This window comes from Suncus etruscus, chromosome 19 (assembly GCF_024139225.1).
Source record: "Suncus etruscus isolate mSunEtr1 chromosome 19, mSunEtr1.pri.cur, whole genome shotgun sequence".
In the NCBI taxonomy this organism is placed as follows: Eukaryota; Metazoa; Chordata; class Mammalia; order Eulipotyphla; family Soricidae; genus Suncus; species Suncus etruscus.
The window spans coordinates 32,524,304-32,548,311 of record NC_064866.1 but is presented as its reverse complement, the minus strand read 5'-3'; the positions used below and the strand labels follow the sequence as shown (position 1 = coordinate 32,548,311).

At 43.1% G+C, this 24,008-nt stretch overlaps 1 protein-coding gene and 1 non-coding gene across 2 annotated transcripts in view; one reads left to right on the top strand and one right to left on the bottom strand.

The window, feature by feature from the left end:
- SQLE (squalene epoxidase) overlaps positions 1-24,008 on the bottom strand; it is a 767,303-nt gene that overhangs the window by 276,354 nt on the left and 466,941 nt on the right. The gene's annotated exons all lie outside the window — the stretch shown is intronic.
- LOC125997651 (U6 spliceosomal RNA) lies at positions 23,121-23,227 on the top strand. The gene has a single exon (XR_007491690.1). It is a non-coding gene; the product is annotated as a U6 spliceosomal RNA (small nuclear RNA).

Genomic DNA, 24,008 nt, shown 5'->3' with positions numbered 1-24,008 from the left:
ATGCTACCACTCCAGCCCCAGGCAGAAACTCTGAGGGAAGGAGCCAAGGGAAAGTACATTGAGTAGTCCTAGTCTGCATCCGTGGAGGTTTCTTCCTTTCACTTCTTGGCAGAAAGAATTGCTGAGGAAAAAGCTGCTTGCGGGCCAAAACTGTAGAGGTGACATCAACTATGAGTCAGCCCGAAGCTCATAAAGTTAATCTTACTAAAACATAGCTCTGGTTGCATCACTGGCCAACCCACACCTTCATTTCCCCATCACCTGTCAAGTGAAAATCCTCAGCATTCTTCAGCCCCCACTTGGGCTGTTTGTTTTCCCCCACTCCTGTGTCCACTCAAGGAAGCACATATCATCTCACACCATGGTCCCTGCCCTGCTTCTTTTTTTAACTCACAAAATTACTCTCTATAAAATTGATGCTTCTGTTCAAAAGCCTCAACCATGCCCTACAATCCAGAATCCAGCACAAGTTCTTAATGCTCTTATGCTTGGCTTCATCCTCTCAAGTCCAAGTGTTTTTTTCATGCCTCAGACTTTGTGTTTGTTCTTGAGTTAGGATCAAGGTCTAATGTTGGTTTATTAGTTTCTTCACCTCTAGTTGTGAACCTTGGCGCGCATTATTATTATTTGTTTATTTTATTTATTGGGCCATACCTGAAAGTACTTTGGGCTACTTCCACTTCTCTGCTTAGGGGTTATTCTGAGAATGTCCCAGGGACTAAATGCAAAGCAGATGCTCATCCCATTGACTTATTTCTCCATGCTCAATAATTAATTATTAATAAAACAGAATGTCTTATTTTGTCTCTAGAAAATAATCCAATTCACTGAAATCATGTCAATCAAGGAACCACAAATCTCCGTAAGTAATAGGATGCTCAGCAAATGTTTGTTTGATTCAAGTTTATTTTACCTTGCATTAGACAGTGCATATAATCTTAATAATACCCCCCAGCTCCTTTCTAGAGTTTCACATCCTTCAAGGGAGTAAGAGAAATAATACACAGCCAACCTAGGTTCAATCCCCAGCACTTCATTTGGTTCCCTGAACCTCACCAGGAGTGATCTGGGTGCAGAACCAGGAATATGCCCTAAGCACAAATGGTTATGGCCACCAAACAAAAATAAATAAATAAATAAATAAATAAATAAATAAATAAATAAATAAATAAAATTGTATTAATGAACAAGGCAAGCCCCTTAATCTTATTGTCTCATTGTCTCTCTGGCCCAGCATTCCAAACTTTTTAGAGAAGGTAATTTGCACACAATTGAATGCACACAAATAGCCATCTATTTATTTGTTTTATTTTCCAAGTTTTTTTTTGGGGGGGGGAGCACCCTTATTCCTGGTTCTGTGTTTAGGATTTAGGGCCCACAAATAGCACAAAGCAGGAGTCTGGTTTAATACCTTCAGTGACTTTCCATTATTAACATTGGGATGGGGGGTCAGACTTACATTACTTAGGGGATAGTGTTGGTAGCCTGTATACTATTTATTATTCCCTTCCTACTGGTCCTCTATTTGTTCTTGTAAACACTTCACCTTCCAATTTCAAAGTGAATTTGAACTATCTAACTAGCATCATGCATGGCAACTTCATGTCTGTTGTCAGCAGGTCTGTTTCTTCCATCCCTGCTGAAAGCCATTAGTGGCCATGAGAAGAACCAGAGCCAATAGCTTCACATTTCAGCTCCAGTGAATAAAATGTCTAGGAAACCATCCACCTTTGAACCTCTTGCAATATTAGAAAAGAAACTGGTTTATGATTTGTTCAGCTTGACTCGATATTGGTGGTTGGTATGAAAGCACTCTAACAATCACATGTGCTGTACAGAACTCATGGTTCTCTGTGCCCTGTCCTCTATTTCTCCTTTTGATCTCAGTCAAAAGGACTGTGTGCTAGCCTCTTCTAGCCTCTTTTTGTTTGTTTTTGAGTCACACCTGGCAGCGGTGCTCAGGGGGTTACTCCTGGCTCTACACTCAGAAACCGCTCCTGGCTGGGTCAGGGGACCATATGGGATGACAGGATTTGAACCACCATCCTTCTGCATGCAAGGCAAATGCCCTACCTCCATGCTATGTCTCTGGCTCCCTCTTCTAGCCTCTTCAACATTTCTTTCTGCTTCACCTATTTCCTAAGTCTTTTTTTTTTTTTTTTATGGTTTTTGGGCCTCACCCGGCGGTGTCAGGGGTTACTCCTGGCTGTCTGCTCAGAAATAGCTCCTGGCAGGCACGGGGGACCATATGGGACACCGGGATTCGAACCAATCACCTTTGGTCCTAGATCGGCTGCTTGCAAGGCAAATGCCGCTGTGCTAACTCTCCAGGCCCTATTTCCTAAGTCTTTACACAAACCAGTCAATATTTGCCTGGTGAATTTATATCAATCCTCAGGTCTTCGCTATTCTCTAGTAAGGTTCTTTATGATCTTTGGTTGAGTTAAACATTATCCTTTGGGATAATTGACTTATTACTTAGCTTATGTAGTAGCATTACATGGTGAATTAATCTACAGATTTTAGTGTTCCATTGCCTAGATTCAACTTCAAGTTTCCCTCTTACTAGCTGTGTGATATGGGGCAAGCTGCTCAGTCTTCTGTGTTTCCTCATATATAAAATTGAAATCAAATTATTCACCCCAAATATTAATGGGACTATGAGAATTAAAAGAATTCATATGAGTTAGACCACTAGAATCTTATATGAGTGAAATTATTTTTCACTCTTCACGTATTCTACTTATAGTCATCTGAAGTTCCATTCATTTTGTTCTATAGGACAAGATGTCATCTTTTTAATGGCAGAATAGTATCCCACTGACACTATATGCCATAACATTATCTAGTTTATAATATTGTAAACAAATAGAATCTAGTGAAAAGTAAAGGAAGTGAAACAAAAAATTATGAAAACAAGGATGAAAAATGTAAAGAACCAAAACCTCTATCAATATAATAAATATGTTATAGTGTGTGAATATCAGGAACATATTAAAGTTTATTTAATGTACTTGTAAATATAAATATATACTTGTAGAAATTATTACTAAGTATATTCAGCAATTTCCACTCTTGTTAGGAAAATAGAATTCAGAGAATAAGAAAAAATGCATTTCAGAACCTGGATTATTTTTCTTCATTTATTTTGGGGGGTGGGGAGCCACACCTGGAAGCACTCAGGGGTTAGTCCTGGCTCTGCACTCAGAAATTACTCCTTGCAGGCTCAGGGGACCCTGTGGGATGCTGAGGATTGAACCCGGGTTCATCCCGGGTTGGCCGCACGCAAGGCAAATGCCCTACTGCTGTATTATCACTCCAGTCCCAGGACCTGGGTTGTTAAGTGCTACATCATCCCCTGGGTAAACAGATCCAGAGACCTAAGAAGACAGCAAGTTTGAAAAGACCCTAACTACCTGAGGGAGGGTTTTTCAAAAGCTGTCTACTATTGCAGGAACTTTTCAAAGTTGTCTATACCCGCAGAGGGCATATGAGGGGTAGCACCTGTCAGAAAGAAAGCTTGGAGAATAACCTGTACTCACAGGCATTAGGGCCCTGAAAAACCTTGGTTGCCTGTCCATTAGTTATTTGGGAAAAAAAGGGAATGTAGCATAAATATTAATTGAGACACAACTTCAGCTGGCATTTTAAAGATTACTCCGATTGAACATTTGCGTGGATTCCAATATTCTTTTTTTTTTTTTTTGATTTTTGGGCCACACCCAGTAACGCTCAGGGGTTACTCCTGGCTATGTGCTCAGAAGTTGCTCCTGGCTTGGGGGACCATATGGGACACCGGGGGATCGAACCGCGGTCCGTCCAAGGCTAGCGCAGGCAAGGCAGGCACCTTACCTTTAGCGCCACCGCCCGGCCCCTGATTCCAATATTCTTTATCTAATAATTATTACTCATTTTCCTTGAGCCTCTCTCTTAAAAATTACTCAGATTTGGGCCTGAACAGATAGCACAGCGGCGTTCGCCTTGCAAGCAGCCGATCCAGCACCAAAGGTGGTTGGTTCGAATCCCGGTGTCCCATATGGTCCCCTGTGCCTGCCAGGAGCTGTTTCTGAGCAGACAGCCAGGAGTAACCCCTGAGCACCGCCTGGTGTGGCCCAAAAACAACAACAAAAAAAAAATTACTCAGATTTATAAACACACCTTATGAGGAACATTTGTGTAGATTCAAGTCTTACTGAATAATTATTCACACTCTAATCTAGTTTTGCTGTTAGCCTACATACAGCGATATTAAGGGTTAACATTTCAGGCCCCAGTTCAGAATGCGTAGACTGGAATAAGACCAAAACAATACTAACTGACCTTGCTAGCTGAGGGACCTCAGATAACAAGAGCAGCTCAAAAGCGAAACTGTCCTGCGTCAGAATATGCCTTGAACAATTTGCCCCCTGTGCCTTTTTGGCAAATTAGTTTTGTCTGAAAATTATGACTTGTCAAGAAATTGAGTATAAATATTCCACCTTTTATTTTGAATAAATGGAACAGAGCTTGAACCCAACTTGACTCTTGGGCCTCTGTCTCCCACAGTCAATTCTTTACAGCCATATTTCAAGGTACCCTAGAAGATTCCTTAGGACTAATCAGTCCATGACTAATTTTAGGACTAATCAGTCCAAGACAGTTAAGCTATCAATTCCTACCTTTATGTTTCTCTGAGCCTCCATTTTCTTGCCTGTAAAAGAAGCCTTATACATTCTGTTTTGTCTTTCTTTTCATTGATTTTTTTTTTTTTCGAGAGGAGGATATTTGGGCCTTAGGACTCACTCTTGGTAGTAACTGGGAAGCCATATATGGTATATGATCCTGAACTGGAGTTGATTGCATGCAATCCCTATACTATCTTTCCAAACCTCTTTCCTATTCATTTACACAATACACATTTACTGAACATCAGTCCTCTTGTCATTGTGGAAGTTTCCTCTATTACTAATGCTGTTAGTACAGCATTTTTGTTTGAAAGTCTATTGTGTCTGATATACGTAGAACCACTTCAGTCTTTTACTGCTTATTGTTTACATGGTTCATCTTTGTCCAAGATTTTTTTGCTTTTGACCTTTTGTTCATTTTTCAAGTGAAGTTGGGCATCCTACAGTTGGATGTTTTTAAGTTCAATCTGGCTTTTGGTTGTATTATCAGGTTCAGTTTAGACATTGGAAATCTTATTGTATATCTGAATGCAGCCAAAAAGTACACAGGAAAGTAGGAGATCACTATAGGAAAGCACAATGAATGTTGATGCCTTCTACCACACAAGAGATTCTCCTATGAGGAAAAACACTATATTATGGTCACAAGCTACTTTATATATTTTATGGCAGGAAATAGAGCATTTTTATGTTGTTTCTATATTTGCTTATGAGAATTGGACAATATAATCTCGTTGAAAATATTTTTAAAAGCATATGAAAGCCCCAAGAGATAGTAAACAGGAAGTAAGGCCTTTGTTCTCCCAAATTCAATCCTGAGCACCAAATATTCTCCTCTGAATGCTATCAGGAGTGAACCCTGCTCACAGAGCCAGCGGAGCACAATGGGTGTGACCCCCAAGCCACCCCTTCAGAAAAGAGAACATTTGAATAGAAAACAATTATTTTATTTATTATCCAACTCCTGATTATATAGCATATACAGGTCCAGAAATGGACCTCAGGCCAGTCAGGTTTCAATGGAACTGGACCTGGTACATCAGAGGAGATCAGAGAAGGTTTGCAACACTGAACTTAGCCCACTCTGTGACCTGGCCCCAAGCCAGAGCCGAGAAGGCCGTGTGGAGAGAAGGCCACCAAGGCTGTTTGCCCAATTCCCTTTTACATGGGCTGAGCCCTGCTGGCAGCAGCCACTGCCTCTGAAACACGGAGTCTCTGGATTTGTCCAGTTGCACAATATCCTGTCACGTCTACAACCAGGGACTGCTGATTCTCATGGGTCAATGACCCATGCTGATGTGCACTTGGAACAGCATGGAGGCCAGCCTGGGACTGCCTTGGCCCCTTGGCCTGCCGGAACTGTGCAATCCAGCACAATCCTCAAGGCCCAGGGCCTTCCCACTCATCCCAGCCTGACCCACAGTTCTATCCAGCTCGTGGGCTGTGAGGAGACAGGAATCTGTGTAGAACAGCTGTGCCAGGAAGAAGTGCTCTGACACCCTGGCCTGCATGGCAAATGTTCTTTTCCTTTTATCTTCTTAAAATAAAGTGTTGATCCAGAATATATCTGTCATTGGGAAAGTGAAATATACAGGAAGGAAAAACAATATTGCTTACAACACTCTTCTATAGCAACTATCTAAAATGAAGGTAGAAGCCTCTCTAAGATGGCGGTGATAAATATATAGAGAAGATGCATAACTTATGCCTCTATAGCAGGGGTCCTCAAACTTTTTAAACAAGGGGCCAGTTCACTGTCCTTCAGACTGTTGGAGGTCCAGATTATAGTAAAAACAAAAATTATGAACAAATTTCTATGCACACTGCATATATCTTATTTAGAAGTGAAGAAACAAAATGGGAATAAATACAATATGTGACCCACAGGCCATAGTTTGAAGACCCCTGCTATAGCTAAACATTTATAAAAATCAAATTAGACTATAAATATAGAATTGATATCGTCCCATATGAGTCAAGAGTCAAGAGCAAACAACAGGGCAGCTAAAGATGTCATTGGAACATTTTGGACAAGAGAAAAAAAGATACAGAAAAGCAGAGATGAGTCTCTGCTCTTTCCTGGTTGAATGGAACACTCTTCTACCAAAAGGAGACAAGAGACAGCATGGTAAAAACTACAGACCAAAGAAATCGGAAAACTGGCTGCTTTCCTATTGCTTTTACTTTGGACCAATTTCCCAATCATGTATCTAAAGCAATGAAGCGTGAAAAAACTTTACCACCATGTTGGCAAGAGATTACTGAGCACAACTTTTGCCCAAAAAGGGATGTCTACTGAGCTCTCTATGCATAATGCTAGAGTGCTAGCTAAACACACACACACACACACACACACACACACACACACACACACACACACACACAAAGCTGGAGAGCTAGTACAGGAGGTTAAGGTGCTTGCCTTGCCTATGGTTGACTATGTTTCTATTCCTAACACCAAGTGACATCTGAGTACTTACCTGGAACCCCTTGAGGCCTTGATGAGGCCTTGGAGGACTTTGAATATCATAGGTATGGCCCTGATGATCCCTGCACCAAAGAGCTAAGCAGCACTGCATTTTTGGGCCTGGCATTGAACTGCAACTAAGAAGTGCAGGGGGAGCCCCAAATTTTTTCAGCACCTCTTCGGAGACCATGCTCCACTAAAAAAATAAACAAATGATATTTAAAAGCTATTGGGAGTCGGGCCCGGAGAGATAGCACAGCGGTGTTTGCCTTGCAAGCAGCCGATCCAGAACCAAAGGTGGTTGGTTCGAATCCCGGTGTCCCATAAGGTCCCCCGTGCCTGCCAGGAGCTATTTCTGAGCAGACAGCCAGGAGTAACTCCTGAGCACCGCTGGGTGTGACCCAAAAACCAAAAATAAATAAATAAATAAATAAATAAATAAATAAATAAATAAATAAAGCCATAAGGTATATAGAACAACACATAGATAAAACACTCCATGACATTGAGACTAAAGGCATCTTCAAGGTGGAAACAAGTGAAAGCAGAGATAAACAAATGGGACTATATTAAGCTGAGAAAATTCTGCACTTCAAAGGAAATAGTGACTAGAATACAAAGACAACCCATATAATGGGAGAAACTATTCACCCCATACTCATCAGATAAGGAGCTAATATTTAATATATACAAAGTAATTACAGAACTTAACAAGAAAAAGAAATCTAACCCCATTAAAAAATAGAGAGAAGAAATCAACAGATGCTTTCTCAAAGAAGAAATACAAATGGCTGGGGCCGGAGAGATAGCATGGAGGTAAGGCGTTTGCCTTTCATGCAGAAGGTCATCAGTTTGAATCCCGGCCTCCCATATGGTCCCCTGAGCCTGCCAGGAGTGATTTCTGAGCGTGGAGCCAGGAGTAACCCCTGAGCACTGCCAGGTGTGACCAAAAAAAAAAAAGAAAAGAAATACAAATGGCCAAAAGGCACATGAAAAACGTTACACATCACTAATCATCAGGGAGATGCAAATCAAAACAACAATGAGGTACCATTTCATACCACAGAGACTGGCACACATCACCAAAAAAAAAAAAAAAAGGGCCCGGAGAGATAGCACAGTGGCATTTGCCTTGCAAGCAGCCGATCCAGGACCAAAGGTGGTTGGTTCGAATCCCGGTGTCCCATATGGTCCCCTGTGCCTGCCAGGAGCTATTTCTGAGCAGACAGCCAGGAGTAGCCCCTGAGCACCGCCGGGTATGGCCCAAAAACCAAAAAAAAAAAAAAAAAAAAAAAAAAAGCCTCTGCCCACCTATGTTCATTGCAGCACTATTTACAATATCAGGAATTTGGAAACAACCCAGATGCCCGACAAAAGATGAGTGGCTAAAGAAACTATGGAACATGTACACAATGGAACACTATACAGCTGTCAGAAAAAATGAAGTCAAAATGCAATTTTCCTATACATGGATGGACATGAAAACTATTATGCTGGGTGAAATAAATCAGAGGGAGAGAGATACACAGAATAGTCTCACTTAACTATGAAATTTAAGAAAAATAAAAGACATTATTGTAATAATACCCAGAGACAATAGAGATGAGGGCTGGAAGGCCTGGCCCATGATATAAAACTTATCATAAAGAGTGGTGAGTTCAGCTAAAAAAATAACTGCACTAACAACTATTATGACAATGGTAGTGTGTGAGAGAAATATGATGCCTGTCTCAAATACAGGCAGGGGCTGGTGAGGGATGAAGATGAGGTGCATTGGTGGTGGGAATTTTGCACCTCTGAAAGGGGGTGTTATTTTTTAATAACTGTTGCATTGGTGAAAGGGGGTGTTCTTTTTGTTTGTTTTTGTTTTTGCTTGTTTATTTTTGGGCCACACCCAGTGACACTCAGGAGCTACTCCTGGCTATGCACTCAGAAATCACTCCTGGCTTGGGGGAACCGTGTGGGATGCCAGGGGATCAAACTGCAGTCCGTCCTAGGCTAGCACTGGCAAAGCAGATGCCTTACCACTTGCACAACCGCTCTGGCCCCTAGGGATGTTCTTTTTTAAATAACTGAAACCCAACTACAGACATGTTTGTAATCATGGTGCTTAAATAAAGACATTATTAAACAAAAAAAGCCCAAGTAAATAAAAATAACTGTCGGTGTCAAAGATATGGTACAGCAGGTAAGATGCTTGCCATGAGGGCCCGGAGAGATAGCACAGCGGCATTTGCCTTGCAAGCAGCCGATCCAGGACCAAAGGTGGTTGGTTAGAATCCCGGTGTCCCATATGGTCCCCCGTGCCTGCCAGGAGCTATTTCTGAGCAGGCAGCCAGGAGTAACCCCTGAACACCGCCAGCTGTGGCCCAAAAACAAAAACAAAACAAAACAAAAAAAACAAAAACAAAACAAAACAAAACAAAAAAAGAGTTTCATGTTCGTGAATGATTTTCAAAAGTGACAGCAATGGGGCCCAGGTATGTGACTCAGTCATAACCCTGCAAGTGTGAGGCCCTGAGGTCAATCCCCAGCACTACCTTATGTAACTGTGTGTGATCCTGGAGATGCTACCGTTGTGATCTTCACACCATACATGTGTGTTTTCCTGCACACTGCAACACACAGCCAAGTGCAACCTCAAACACCATAACAAGAGGGAGAGAAGAAAATGTAATTAAAATTTTAAAATTATTTTTGTTTGGGAGCTACACCTGGAGGTACTTGGAGTTTATTCTTGGTTCTGTGCTCAGGGATCCCTTCTGGAGTATACTCTGGGGACCTTATAGGATGCTGAGGAGCAAACCTAGGTTGGCCACATGTAAAGTTTGCACCTACCACTGTACTGTTACTCCAGTCCAGATTTTTAAATTTTCAACTTAAAAATTGTTCAACAGAGGGCCCGGAGAGATAGCACAGCGGCGTTTGCCTTGCAAGCAGCCAATCCAGGACCAAAGGTGGTTGGTTCGAATCCCGGTGTCCCATATGGTCCCCCGTGCCTGCCAGGAGCTACTTCTGAGCAGACAGCCAGGAGTAACCCCTGAGCACCGCCAGGTGTGGCCCAAAAACCAAAAAAAAAAAAAAATTGTTCAACAGAGGCTAGAGAGATAGCATAGAGGTAGGGCATTTGCCTTGCATGCAGAAGGTCAGCGGTTCAAATCCCAGCATCCCATATGGTCCCCTGAGCCTGCCCGGAGCAATTTTTGAGTGTAGAGCCAAGAGTAACCCCTGAGTACTGTTGGGTGTGATCCAAAACCCCCCCAAAAATTGTTGAACATTAACAAATAATAGGGAAATCATAGCTAGTAGAGAAAAATAGCTGTGAGAAAAATTCTAAAGTTCAACTATAAGAATTTCAAGCTGGGGCCGGCGAGGTGGTGCTAGAGGTAAGGTGTCTGCCTTGCAAGCGCTAGCCAAGGAAGGACCACAGTTCAATCCCCTGGCGTCCCATATGGTCCCCCCAAGCCAGGGGCAATTTCTGAGTGCTTAGCCAGAAGTAACTCCTGAGCATCAAACGGGTGTGGCCCAAAAAACGAAAAAAAATTTTTTTCAAGCTAAAAATGAAATGGGTCCAGGGTGCAGCTCAGGGGTAGACCATTTGAGAACCTGGGTTCAGTCCCCCGCACTACAGAAAGAAAAATTTAAAAAGCTAAAAGGAAATGGCATAAATAATGAGATCTAGAAGAGGAAATAAAGAGCATCTAAAAAAAATATACAAAAAGGATATATCAATAGGAACCACAGAAGTAGTTTAAGAGTTAAAGCAAGGGCCCGGAGAGATAGCACAGCGGCGTTTGCCTTGCAAGCAGCCGATCCAGGACCAAAGGTGGTTGGTTCGAATCCCGGTGTCCCACATGGTCCCCCGTGCCTGCCAGGAGCTATTTCTGAGCAGACAGCCAGGAGTAACCTCTGAGCACCGCTGGGTGTGACCCAACCCCCCCCAAAACAAAACAAAACAAAACAATAAAAGAACCTTTGGGGCCAGAGAGATAGCATGGAGGTAAGGCGTTTGCCTTTCATGCAGGAGGTCATCGGTTCAAATCCTGGTGCCCCATATGGTCCCCCGTGCCTGCCAGGAGCAATTTCTGAGCCTGGAGCCAGGAATGGCCCCTGAGTGCTGCCGGGTTTGACCCAAAAACCACAAAAAAAAAAAAAAAAAAAAAAAAGAGTTAAAGCAAGGGCTGGAGCGATAGCACAGCAGAAGGGTGTTTGCCTCGCGTGAGGCCTACCAGGGACAGGCCCAGATTCAATCCCTGGCAAACCATGTGTTCCCCCAAGTCTGCCAGGAGTGATTTCTGAGGGAAGAGCCAGGAGGAACCCCTGAGCGCTCCAGGTGTGGCCACAAAACAAAACAAAAAAAGAGTTAAAGCTAAAGCCTTACAGGTGGTTGACCCAGATCTCTGTCAACACATGGTCCCCTGAGCATTGCTAGCTGCCCTGAGCACCTGTGGGAGGATGGGGCAGGGGTGAGGGTAGGGTAATGAAGTTGGAGAAGCAGCAGGAAGTTGATGGGGTGGTAATCAGGGCAACAACACAGAGCCCTCACAGTCCTTAGGCCCAATTGAATTCTCTGCCTGGATAGGATAGAGAATCGCTAGAGGATTGTGCCCCTCACCCCAAAAGAAAAGGAAAAAAAAAAGAAATAAAATACTTGGCATACTAATGAGCTATGGTCATAGGATCAATATTAAATGCTATATTCCTATACTTAATCTTTTCTGAGCTAAATTTAAGACTGTGTTTCCTTGTTGTCATCCTGTCTTGAGAATATTTCAGGGTCACAGAAATAATTTTTACTTGAACATGGCTGATTTTCAACATCAAATATAATTTCTCCCTGAGATGTGATCTCTGAGCACAGAGTGAGAAGTAAGTCCTGAGCACTGCCAGGTGTGACCTAAAAACAAACCTAAAAAATGAAAAATGGTTGAAAGATAATAAGTGGAAGAATAAATAAACCAATGACAAAGTGAACAGATGAATAAGTGATTTAATGAGAGCACAGGTGATTGAATTATAGAATATTTAAATCAAGTTCTATTTAGTAGTCAGAAAAGCTAATAGATGGACCAGAGCGGTGGTGCAAGCAGTAGGGCGTTTGCCTTTTATGCACTGACCTAGGATGGACCGTGGTTCGATCCCCCAACATCCCATATGGTTCCCCAAGCTAGGAGCAATTTCTTAGTGCATAGCCAGGAGTAACCCCTGAGTGTCACCTGGTGTGCTCTCACCAAGAAAAAAGAAAAGCTAACAGAGGGACTGCAGTAATAGTACAACAGATAGGGTGTTGGCTTGATTTGATCCTGGTTCTATTCTTGGTTTGATCTCTGGCATCTCATATGGTCCCTTGAGCTCCACCAGTAGTAATTCCAGAGTACAGAGCCAGGAGTAACCCCTGAATGTTGCCAGGAGTGGCCCCAAATCAAAAAAGAAAAAAAAAAAGAAAAGAAAAGAAAAGCTAACAGATCTTCAAAATGAGAAGAGTTGAAGCCAAGAGCATTGAGCTGCTCCTCCCTTTCCTTTCCCCATAACCTCTAAAAGAGGGCTAGCATTACCCTTGATTTAGTACTGATTTTTGGCATTATCTGGGATGAATTTAGCTGAAAACCATCTTCCCTGTAGTTAACAGCTGTTCATCTTAGCTGGACTGCTCAGCATCCCCTCTCTCTTTCAGCACTGGTTGCATGGACTCTATTCTTTCTTCATTCAAGCCATAAAAAGCATATGGGATGCCCAGGATGGAACCCAAGTCAGTCACATGCAAGGCAAGTGCCCTACTCTCTGTAGTTCACTCCAACCCTATTTGTCATTTTTTACTGTAGTTTGAGACACATGGTGAACCATCTCCATATTAATCCATTCACTCATTTACTCATCATTCTGTTCACTGACTCAAGGTCTCATTCTTCTATTGATCAAGTTATTCATTCATTCATCAAAAATACATTGCACTGAGTGTCTTCTTAGTATCTTACATCAGATACAGCTAACTGTGTATGAACAAAACCACCTCTCTCATAGATACCAGTGAATCTACAGTTCTTGGGTTGCTAAGATGACACTAGACAATCCATGCTGAGAGAGCAGCATTAGAGAACATACATTGTCATGGCCCAGGTGTGACTCAGTTATAATAGAACTCCTGCTTTGCACCTTGAAGTCCTGGCACCATCCATAAGCTGAGTTTGAAGCCTGGCATCATTCATAAGTTGAGCACAGTCTTCATTGTGCCACAACAAAACTGGCAATCTCCTGCAAATCATCACTAAGTCTTTGAGGACACTGCAACTGAAGTGGGCAACTCCTGGAAAACACCATAACCAAAATTATGTGCAAGCACTGTACTTACTGTGTGTGTCTCCCAGCAGGCATCACAACTGAAAGTGCATGGCCCAAACCAAAAAGTATTAAGTATGTAAACATCAAACCAAGTGTCTGAGGACAAAGCGTGCACAGTCCCCAATGGTCATCTCAACAACAAAGAAAAGGGAGGGAAGAAAGAGTAGGAAAGGTACATTGCCATGAAAAGTGATTTCACTGAGAAATCCCTGCTGGGCAACAGGAAGTTCTCTTTGGCAAGAATTTAGACTTGGAGGAGGAGGATAGACAAAGAGACCAATTTGCATGAGGATATTTCTGAAGAAATTATGACAAACCATATCTCCAAACTACACTTAAATGGAATATATATATATTTGCATTAGGGAAAGTAAGTTTACCTGTGCTCTTTCTCAGGTGCATTTCAGTTGCTATCCCAATAAAAAATTTACTCTAGTCTATGAGCCTGGAAGAACTCCCTGGGGTGTCCACAACAGGATTATCTGCAGACTGAATAAACAATAAAATCTGGGGTTCAAAAAGATATTGCTCTGCTCACTGTTGATAGCATCTTCAAGATGCTCTCATCTTACAGATGAGAGACCAGGGAGGCTCAGAAGTTAAGTTCCTGCTCAAGGTCACACAGTTTGAAAGAGCAGAATATAAGCATGTGCCTTCTGCCAGTAGGCCCAGCCCCTCTACATCAGAAAGCAAGTATTAACAATTGTTTACACAACCAAACTACAGCTTAGTTTAAAGATTATAGTCAGGGCATGCAAAGCAATCATTTCCGCATAAGAACCATAGACCTCTACCTCATTATAAACTCAATTGCAATTTATTCGATCAGCAAGCTATGTTATGGGGCTAGGGATTTAAGAGAAAAATCTCAATGAAATACATGGTTTTTGGAGGAAAGGATGATACTGGAACTTTGGTGGTGAAAGTGATGACAATTACCCCCTGAAAATGGTAGAGAGAAAAAACCCTGAAATTCCATAATTTTGTACAAAAATTTTTTTAATTTTTATTTTCAAAAATAAAAACAGTATTAAACTCATGACAATTACTCTCTGAAAATGGTAGAGAAAAAAAACCCTGAAATTCCATAATTTTGTACAAAATTTTTTTAATTTTTATTTTCAAAAATAAAAACAGTATTAAACTCATGGTAGAGGGGCCAGAGAGATAGCACAGTGGTAGGGCATTTGCCTTGCACGCGGCCAACCCAGAACGTACGGTAATTCAATTCCCAGCATCACATATGATACCCTGAGACTGCCATGGGTGATTCTGAGCACAGAGCCACGAGTAACCCTTGAGCACCACTGGGTATGACCCAAAACCCAAAAATAAATAAATAAAGTCATGGTAGGGACATGACCCAAAGCCACCACTCATTGGCTAGCTCCATAGATTTTGTATTCTCAAAAGAAATATAAGCCAAGCTGAGAAAATTTATGGGTTTTCAAGACATCATCCTTGAAGCTGAAATCTGGGGTACTTTCAGTAGGAGGGGCAGGCCAAGTTCTCACTCTTTTTTTTTTAAGTTCTCATTCTTCTAAAGTCTTTTGTTTTGTTTTGTTTTTGTTTGTTTGTTTTTGGGTCACACCCAGCATTGCTCAGGAGTTACTTCTGGCTCAACGCTCAGAAATCGCTCCTGGCAGGCTCCAGGGACCATATGGGGTCCTGGGATTCGAACCACCGTCCTTCTGCAAGCAAGACAAATACCTTACCTCCATGCTATCTCTCCGGCCCTCTTCTAAAGTCTTAGCAGCTGCAACCACCACAATCCTGCCATGCCAATGGCTCAAATTCACTGCTTTATCTCTGATCTCTGCAGAGATGCCTAAACCAAAACTCCAGGTATGCTGGTATTTGAGATCTCTAAGGTCTGTCTACTTGGAGTGAATATAAGAGCCTCATCTGTCCTTTCATACTACTAGAAGCCCAGGAAGCCACAGATCTCCCACAATTCCCACTAGGTCAGCCACAGAACTGAAATTTCTGGAGCATGAGACTGTGACATCTCAAAATTTTTCAATATTGGTACCTCAGTAGGAATGCACCAAATTAGATGTCAAAGTAGCATAGAAGCCACCTAAAATTAACAAACAAACAAAACTAACAGAATGGTGAACTAACAACAAACAGCTTCAGATGTCTTAATGACCCCTTTGTAAGCTATAACAATTTTCACAAATTTCTTCTTGCTGTAGTTTTTCTTTTTTTAATAGTTCCATTATCATTTAGTTGCTAGTTATTTTGCACTTGCCAAGGATGCAGGATTGGGGGTAGAAATTTGGGAGTAATAGTAGAGGAAATTTTAGGGCCTGGAGAGATAGCACAGCGGCGTTTGCCTTGAAAGCAGCCGATCCAGGACCAAAGGTGGTTGGTTCTAATCCCGGTGTCCCATATGGTCCCCCGTGCCTGCCAGGAGCTATTTCTGAGCAGACAGCCAGGAGTAACCCCTGAGCACCGCCGAGTGTGGCCCAAAAAACCAAAAAAAAAAAAAAAATAGTAAAGGAAATTTTCTGCTGGCAGTGGGATTGGTGTTGGAACATGGAATGTGAGAAACAAATGTACTATGAGCAACTATGTAAACCATAGTATTTAAATAAAGTAAAAACCTTTAAAAATGTTTAAAATAGGGCCCAGAGAGATAGCACAGCGGCGTTTGCCTTTCAAGCAGCCGATCCAGGACCAAAGGTGGTTGGTTCGAATCCCGGTGTCCCATATGGTCCCCTGTGCCTGCCAGGAGCTATTTCTGAGCAGACAGCCAGGCGTAACCCCTGAGCACCACCGGGTGTGACCCAAAAACCAAAACCAAAAACAAAAAATGTTTAAAATAAACACAAAGTCCTGAGAGTGAGGAGATGATACGAACTTGTGCACATCCTTTGAGTTTGATTCCCACATCATATATATGTCCTGATCAGTCCCTGGGCACAGAGCCAGGAGTAACCCCCAGAGCACCACCAGTGTGACCCCCATTCAAAAAGATATATACACTTGTGCTCATTACAACAGAAATCGCCCCAGGGGGCCATATGGGATGCTGGAATTTGAACCACCGTTCGTCTTGTGTTGGTCGCAGGCAAAGCCAACGCCTTACTTACTGCTGTGCTATCGCTACGGCCCTACACCACTATTTATAATAGCCCAAATATGGAATCAATCCAAATGCCCAATAACAGAAGAGTGAATAAAAAAATTAATTGTGGTATATTGGGCTGGAGAGATAGTATGGGGGCTAAAGTGCTTGCCTTGCAGGACCTTAGTTCAATTACCAACACTACCTATGGTCCTCCAAGCACCACCAGGAGTGAACCTGAACACAGAACCAAGAGTAAGCCTTGAACACTGCCAGGTGTGGCCCAAATACAACACACACACACACACACACACACACACACACACACACACACACACATACACACACAGACACAGACACAGACACACACACACACAAATTTTTTATTTAAGTAACATGATTATCGTTGGGTTACAGTCACAAACAGAACACCCCCCCTTCATCAGTGTAACATTCACCACTTCAAAGCCCCCCCCCCCCTTGCCCCTTCCCATCCCTTGCCTGTATTCGAAACAGGCATTCTAGTACAGTTATTTGTTTTTAAGTTCAGTAAAAAAAAAAATTTTTTTTTTGCTTAAAAAATAAGGGTTAAGGGGCCGGGCGGTGGCGCTAGAGGCAAGGTGCCTGCCTTGCCTGCGCTAGCCTTGGAAGGACTGCCGTTCGGTCCCCCGGCGTCCCATATGGTCCCCCAAGCCAGGAGTGACTTCTGAGCGCATAGCCAGGAGTAACCCCTGAGTGTCACCGGGTGTGGCCCAAAAACCAAAAAAAAAAAAAAAGGATAAAAAAAAATTAGTAAAGGTGTGACAGTGGCAATCGCCGTTGTTTGCATAGGCCCAGAAAAATATGAGGAAAACAGAAAAAAATCCTTGACCTGATTACAAGAAGGCCTCATCCCCAAAGTTTATTGACATAAGATCGACTCTGGGCTCCAGGCACTCCAGTCTGTCCAACCCGAGTCATTCTCCGTGGTCCCTGTGAAACTTTTTCACACTTTAGCTATTGTTGGTATCAGGTTCTTATATTTAAAGATTCTGGATTCTATTCATTTTTTTCATTGAAGTCAGGCTGATGTGGAGCATCCTCTAGTTTCAGCACACCATTAGATGTGGAGCGATCTGCCCTGCAAGCAGGTACGCACACAAATTGTAGTATAACACACAATGGAATATTACTAAGCTGTAAGAAAAGTTGTATTTTTTGTTACTACTTGGGAATGGAGCATATTATGTTAAGTGAAATAAAAATAAACCAGAGGGAGAAAGACAAATGCAGAGTCTGGAAAGAGAGAGCACAGCAGGTAGGACATTTGCCTTGCATTCCACAACCCACATTCCATTCTCCATCCTCAGCATTCCATATGGTGCCTGGAGCCTGCCAAGAGTGACTCCTGAGCACAAAATTAGGAAGTAGCTCCTGAACGCTGCTGGGTGTGGCCCAAAAATCAAAAGAAAAAAAAATGCGGGATGATCTCCTTCATCTGTGGAATCTGTGGAGTATAAAGAAACAAAACAAAGCAATCTTGTAATGGCAGAATTGAGAAGATCAAGGGGGCAAAAGGCTGGAGGTGGGAGGAATGAGGTTTACTAGAGAAATTTAGGAACAGCAGTGGGGATGATGGTACTCTCCAGTGGTGGGGGGGTGCATGACTTTGTACACTAACAACATGAATGCTACGTAAACCGTGCTCCTCAACTATGAAATCTAAAACAATGAAAAACTGAAATTTAAAAAAAACACTAAAATGGGGCCAGAGCGATAGCACAGAGGTAGGGCTTTTGCCTTGCATGCAGCTGACCCAGGACCCACCTGGTTTTGATTCCTGGCATCCCATATGGTCCACCGAGCCAGAAGCGATTTCTGAGCACATAGCCAGGAGTAACCCCTGAGCGTCACTGGATGTGGCCCCAAAACAACAACAAAAACCTTGAAATGATCATAAGCAAGGACATAAAAGATATGGAATGTCCTTTTGTGGGGCCAGGCGGTGGTGCTAAAGGTAAGGTGCCTGCCTTGCCTGCGCTAGCCTTGGACGGACCGCGGTTTGATCCCCCGGTGTCCCATATGGTCCCCCAAGCCAGGAGCAACTTCTGAGCACATAACCAGGAGTAACCCCTGAGCATCACCGGGTGTGGCCCAAAAACCAAAAAAAAAAAAAAAAAAGAATGTCCTTCTGTTTCTCTACCTTGAGAGTTCCTATTTTCCCCTCTCTTTCCTCCTCCTCTTCATCCGCCTGTTCCTTCTCCTCCTTCTCTTCTTTGTTGACCCTGGACTACCTGCCAAAAGTGCCTTAGGGAGGTCAAGGGAGATACTTCTGAGGTCTAGAGTGCATGCACTGTATGTGGAAGCCCCTGGGTCATCCCCTGAACCCCAGGGTCCCTGAAATCACCAAGAGTCATCACCAGCACTGGCATGTGCTCCAAACAAAGTGACCAAGGAATGCTTTTGTATTCTACAAGAAAAGCACCAAATCCCATTTGTTTTCCAAACTCTAATCCCTAACCATGCTTCCTGTGCATCTCCCTGGGTGCTCAGCGTACTTCTAGAACTGAGTGAACCAGACATTAACACAAGCTGAAGAGTGAGAGACTACTTATGTCCCAGCTGGGGTTTTGTTAATGTGCCAGCAACAAAGCAGAAAGGCCAAAGAGAAGAAAACCCCTCACCAAGTGTCATGGGGAAAAGAACAGCTGACAGAGTTGGTCAAAGAGTGATTCATAGAGCCAACCCCCCAAAAAAAGAGAAGTTGGGAGTACCATGTCCTGACCTGACAGTGGAAACTTTGATGAAGAGACATCAGGAGGAGACGCAGAAATTGCGTTTGGTATTGAGTTGCGTTTCAGAGTTGAAAGCGTAGGATGGAAGTTTTCAGAGGGAGGCACTTGGGTGATCTATTTTGGAGAAATTGTCTGGAGAAAAGAAAATGAGAACTAGCTGCTTAACCTTTGTGTGACACAGGGCTGCAGAAAGGCGGTTCTGGGACATTCTCCTAACCTGGTTTTTCAGGCTTGGGGCACTGTAGGGTCCTCTGAGAATCAGTGTTGCAAATTTAACAGTGTGACGAGGTATGAGGGACTCAAGAGCACAGAGCAAGAGACTGGATCCTAAAAGGAAGAGGATGAGCTCAGAAAATGCATTAAAAATAAGGAACAGAAAAGGAATGAAGCAGAAACATGCAAATCCCTGAATTGTCCGACATGAATAGCCCAAGTTACCAGCACACAGACACAAAATGTATTTTATTTTATAATTGCCCACCCCCCCCCCTTTTTTTTTTTTATCTTACGCTGTTCAGGACTATTTCTTGCTTTGCTTTAAGAAGCACTCCTGGTAGAACTCAAGGGAATCATATGTGGCATTGTAGTTCAAACCTTGGTTGGTCGCATGCAAGGCAAGCACCTTACCTGCTATACTATATCCAGGCCCTGTTTTAGTTACTTATTCATTTATTTATTTCATTTTAGGGGTCACTATTAGAAATGCCAGGGTCCCTTGTAGTCACACGCAGATACTCAGGGGGGCAAGCCATACTGGGGATGAAGCTCAGAGCTTCATACAGGCCAGGCCTGTCCTCTAGCACTGGAGCCAGCTTTCTGATTCTGGAAATAAGTTTTTGTTTGTTACTTTGATTTGTTTATTTCTGTCTTGATTTGCTTTTGTTTATTTGCTTGGGTCACACCCAAAGGTGCTCAGAGGTTATTTCTTGCATGCTCGGGAAGGACCCTGTATGCAAAGCCTATATGCAAAGTCCTTGAACTAGTCCTTTGCAAAAGCTGTCTGCCTGACCCAGAAGTGACTATTAAATATTCCTAAAAGCCACCTAGTGTCCCTGGCAGGAAAGCAGATTTTTCAGACCCCATTTGCAGAAATTCTGATTTTTAGGGGGCCTGGTGGATGGCCCAGAAATCTATATTTATTTGTACATGCTGCGATTTAATGGAAGAAGCTAAAAGATGTCAGAAGTTCAAAGCAGTAAGCATGCAGTGCAACGTCCATGTCTCTTTCCAGCTGGGAAGCAGCTTGCACTTATGGATGGTACTGAACAAACCCCCAGGTTCAGCTTCTGGCCCTGTCTCAGAACAGGGAAGTCCCACCCTGCGCCCAGTGGATAGCTGAGCACAGGGTCTGAGCTGGGCTCACAAGCCATGAAACCCTCCAACTTGTGTTTGTTAGTTAGGGTCTCGGGAGACTCTTCTTCTCTCCTGGAGGCCTATATCCACAAGGCCTGGAAACTCTGCCATTGTTTTGTGACCAGGAAGCCCTACCCCAAGGCAGAGCTGACCCAGTGAGACAGAGAGACTGAGAAAGAAGCAGAGAGCAATGGAGTTTAAGCCCCTAGCTGAGCCCTCCTACTTCTGTATATGTCCTAAAATGGCCCAGGAGTTTTGTTTAGTTGTTTGGAGTGGGGTTTTTACTATTTGTCACCCAAGTAGTTCCTGTTCATTCAAAGATTATCTTTCACAATATACAAACTTGCTCTTAACGTGTTTTACTCCTAAAAAGGCATCATCAAGTATGAGTTGGGGGCTAAAATTTTCTGTTCTAGTTTCCAGGACAGAAAAATAAACCCAGGATTATAGGTAAAAATGGACCATGGCTCAAAAGTATTAATAGCTTTGGAAGAAAATGGGCTTCAGACATTGTTCAACAAAAGCATTTAAAGAAAGCTCCAGATGGGGCTGGAGAGTTCGCACAGCGGTCAGGCATTTGCCTTGCCTGCAGAAGGACGATGGTTCGAATCCCAGCATCCCATATAGTCCCCTGAGCCTGCTGGGGAGGATTTATGAGCCAGGAGTGACCCCTGAGCGCCGTCGGGTGTGACCCAAAAACCGAAAAAAAAAAAAAAAAAAAAAAAAGAAAGCACCAGACTTTTCAATCTTTTTGCTCACTTCTAGCTTCCTCATATATGGAACATTCCTTCTTCCGCTGTAGTCTGAATCTTTTTTTTTACTCATTTGGTGGTTTTAAGAAATCACTCACAGAAACTCTTACATAATAAGCATATATATGCTAGAGGCTAACCCCCCCATCTGAATCATAGAACCTCCCATATTAAAATCCAGTGGGGGGGGGGCCGGAGAGATAGCGCAGTGGCGTTTGCCTTGCAAGCAGCCCACCCAGGACCAAAGGTGGTTGGTTCGAATCCCGGTGTCCCATATGGTCCCCCGTGCCTGCCAGGGGGGAAGCTATTTCTGAGCAGACAGCCAGGAATAACCCCTGAGCACTGCCGGGTGTGGCCCAAAAACAAACAAAAAATCCAGTGGGGAAGGAAAATCCCATGTTCAAAATGATCTAAGAAAACCCTAATGTTTTTAGATGAGATTTTGTTTGAGCTCTGTTCCCTCTCTTGAACTAAGCATTGTGGCCAGAACAGATCTTTTTAGGTGACCTGGACCCTTACTCTCATGATTCATCACTGCAGTTCACTAGGTCCAGTCTCATGCTAAGCACATGGCAGAAAGCAGGGTGGTATTTCCCCCAAACCTAAATCGGCCACAAAACAACAAATGTTCAAGACAGCTCACTTGAAAATGCCTCTCAGCATTCCTAACATAAAGCAAATTCACAACAGGTGGGTTCAGAAATTCCGTTTCTCATGAGCAAGGAGTTCTTTTCTCTCTCTCTCTCAGACTGAAAGCAGAACCATTCCTGTGAGATGTACTTCCATGACAGCTATGCCTTCTTTCAACAAGTCTTTTCTGAGCCCTGTCAAGGATAATGGTAATAGTAATTACCTTCTTAACTCCTTTTTTATTTGTCTTTCGGGGCTTGGTGCCCTTGCCCAGCAGTGTTCATAAGCTAGTCCTGACTCTGTCGGTGTGTGTGTGTGTGTGTGTGTGTGTGTGTGTGTGTGTGTGTGTGTGTGTGTGTGTGTGTGCATACACTACTAGAAGTTAACAGTAAGTTAACAGTAAGTCCCATCTTCAAAACATGCATTTTAGCCCTGTGAGCCCTCTCCCTGGTCCACTATTTACACATTGAATATGTATATTATCTAGTCTCATCTTTGCCACTAGCTCAGCAATTCTCAAGCAGGAGTAATTTTTTGCCCCCAGAAAATATTTGGCAATATCTGAAGAGAATCGTGGTTGTCACCAGTATGGTGGGAGTGGGAATGATGCTTCCTGGCATTTGGTGTTAGAGATTAGACATATTACTAAATTCCCACCCAAGCACAGGCGAGTTCTTCATGGCAAAGAATTATTCATTTGACAGTGCAAAGTTGCAAAACCCTGCACAAGCTCATGATGCTATGAATGAATCATTATTACAGATGGGAAAAAATTTAAGCTAAGATAAGTTAAGTGACTTGTCCAGGCTTATGAAGGGTAGAAAAACAGTAGAGGTAGAAGTTTAATCCAAATATCTTTTTTTTTTATAACCTCATGATTAACCACACTTGGTATAGAAACTCTGTGTCCCTCACCCCCGCTAAATTCTTGGTCAGTGGGCCAGGGACCCCAGGAATGAACATGGCAGGTGTGCTAAGATAAGCAACTAAGCAGAACCCCTGCAAGGCAGAGACCCAGCCACATGGTGCAAGGCACAGAGATCTGGAGATGCAAAGAAACATGGTTCCGTGCTCGCTTCGGCAGCACATATACTAAAATTGGAACGATACAGAGAAGATTAGCATGGCCCCTGTGCAAGGATGACACGCAAATTCGTGAAGAGTTCCATATTTAAAAATAAAAAAGAGGGGCCGGGTAGGTGGCGCTGGAGGTAAGGTGTCTGCCTTGCAAGCGCTAGCCAAGGAAGGACTGCAGTTGGATCCCCCGGCGTCCCATATGGTCCCCCCAAGCCAGGGGCGATTTCTGAGCACATAGCCAGGAGTAACCTCTGAGCGTCAAATGGGTGTGGCCCAAAAACCAAAAAAAAAAAAAAAAATAAAATAAAATAAAAAAGAAAGAAACATGGTTCAACTGGAACTCTGATGGGCAGTGGGATCAACATATAGTGATAGACATCTCACTCCTTCAATCTCTGCACAAGCCTCTGCTTGGAACACCTGTTGCTCTCTCTTTTAGGGAAAAGGAAGAAAGGCAGAAGGTTCCCAAATGGTGTTTAGGAAGTTTGGGGAACCACCAGCAACTCTTGGCCATCTGGGAAGACTGGGAGCCTCTAAAATTAAGTAAAGGCTGCACCCATAATTCTGAAGACTTGAGTGCCATTGGGAGCTATGAATCAAATGTAGGTCAGGTATAGGCCAAGCATGGGTGTAAGTAAGTATGCTCCCTAACCATTTAGGCCCCTGCCCTCTCTTCCTAAGTTTCTAAACCTTTAAACACCCATCTAGAGGGCTTACCTGACCTCCATTTCCACAATCCATTTTAGATGGTCTGCCTCTGGGGCTCCAGGTCACTCCGAGTAGAATTCTACCCCAGCCATCACTCCATATTGTCATTAGGAGTTGACTTGGCTCTCTTGACCCCTGAAATTTAGGTGGACAATCCAATGTTATTTGCAT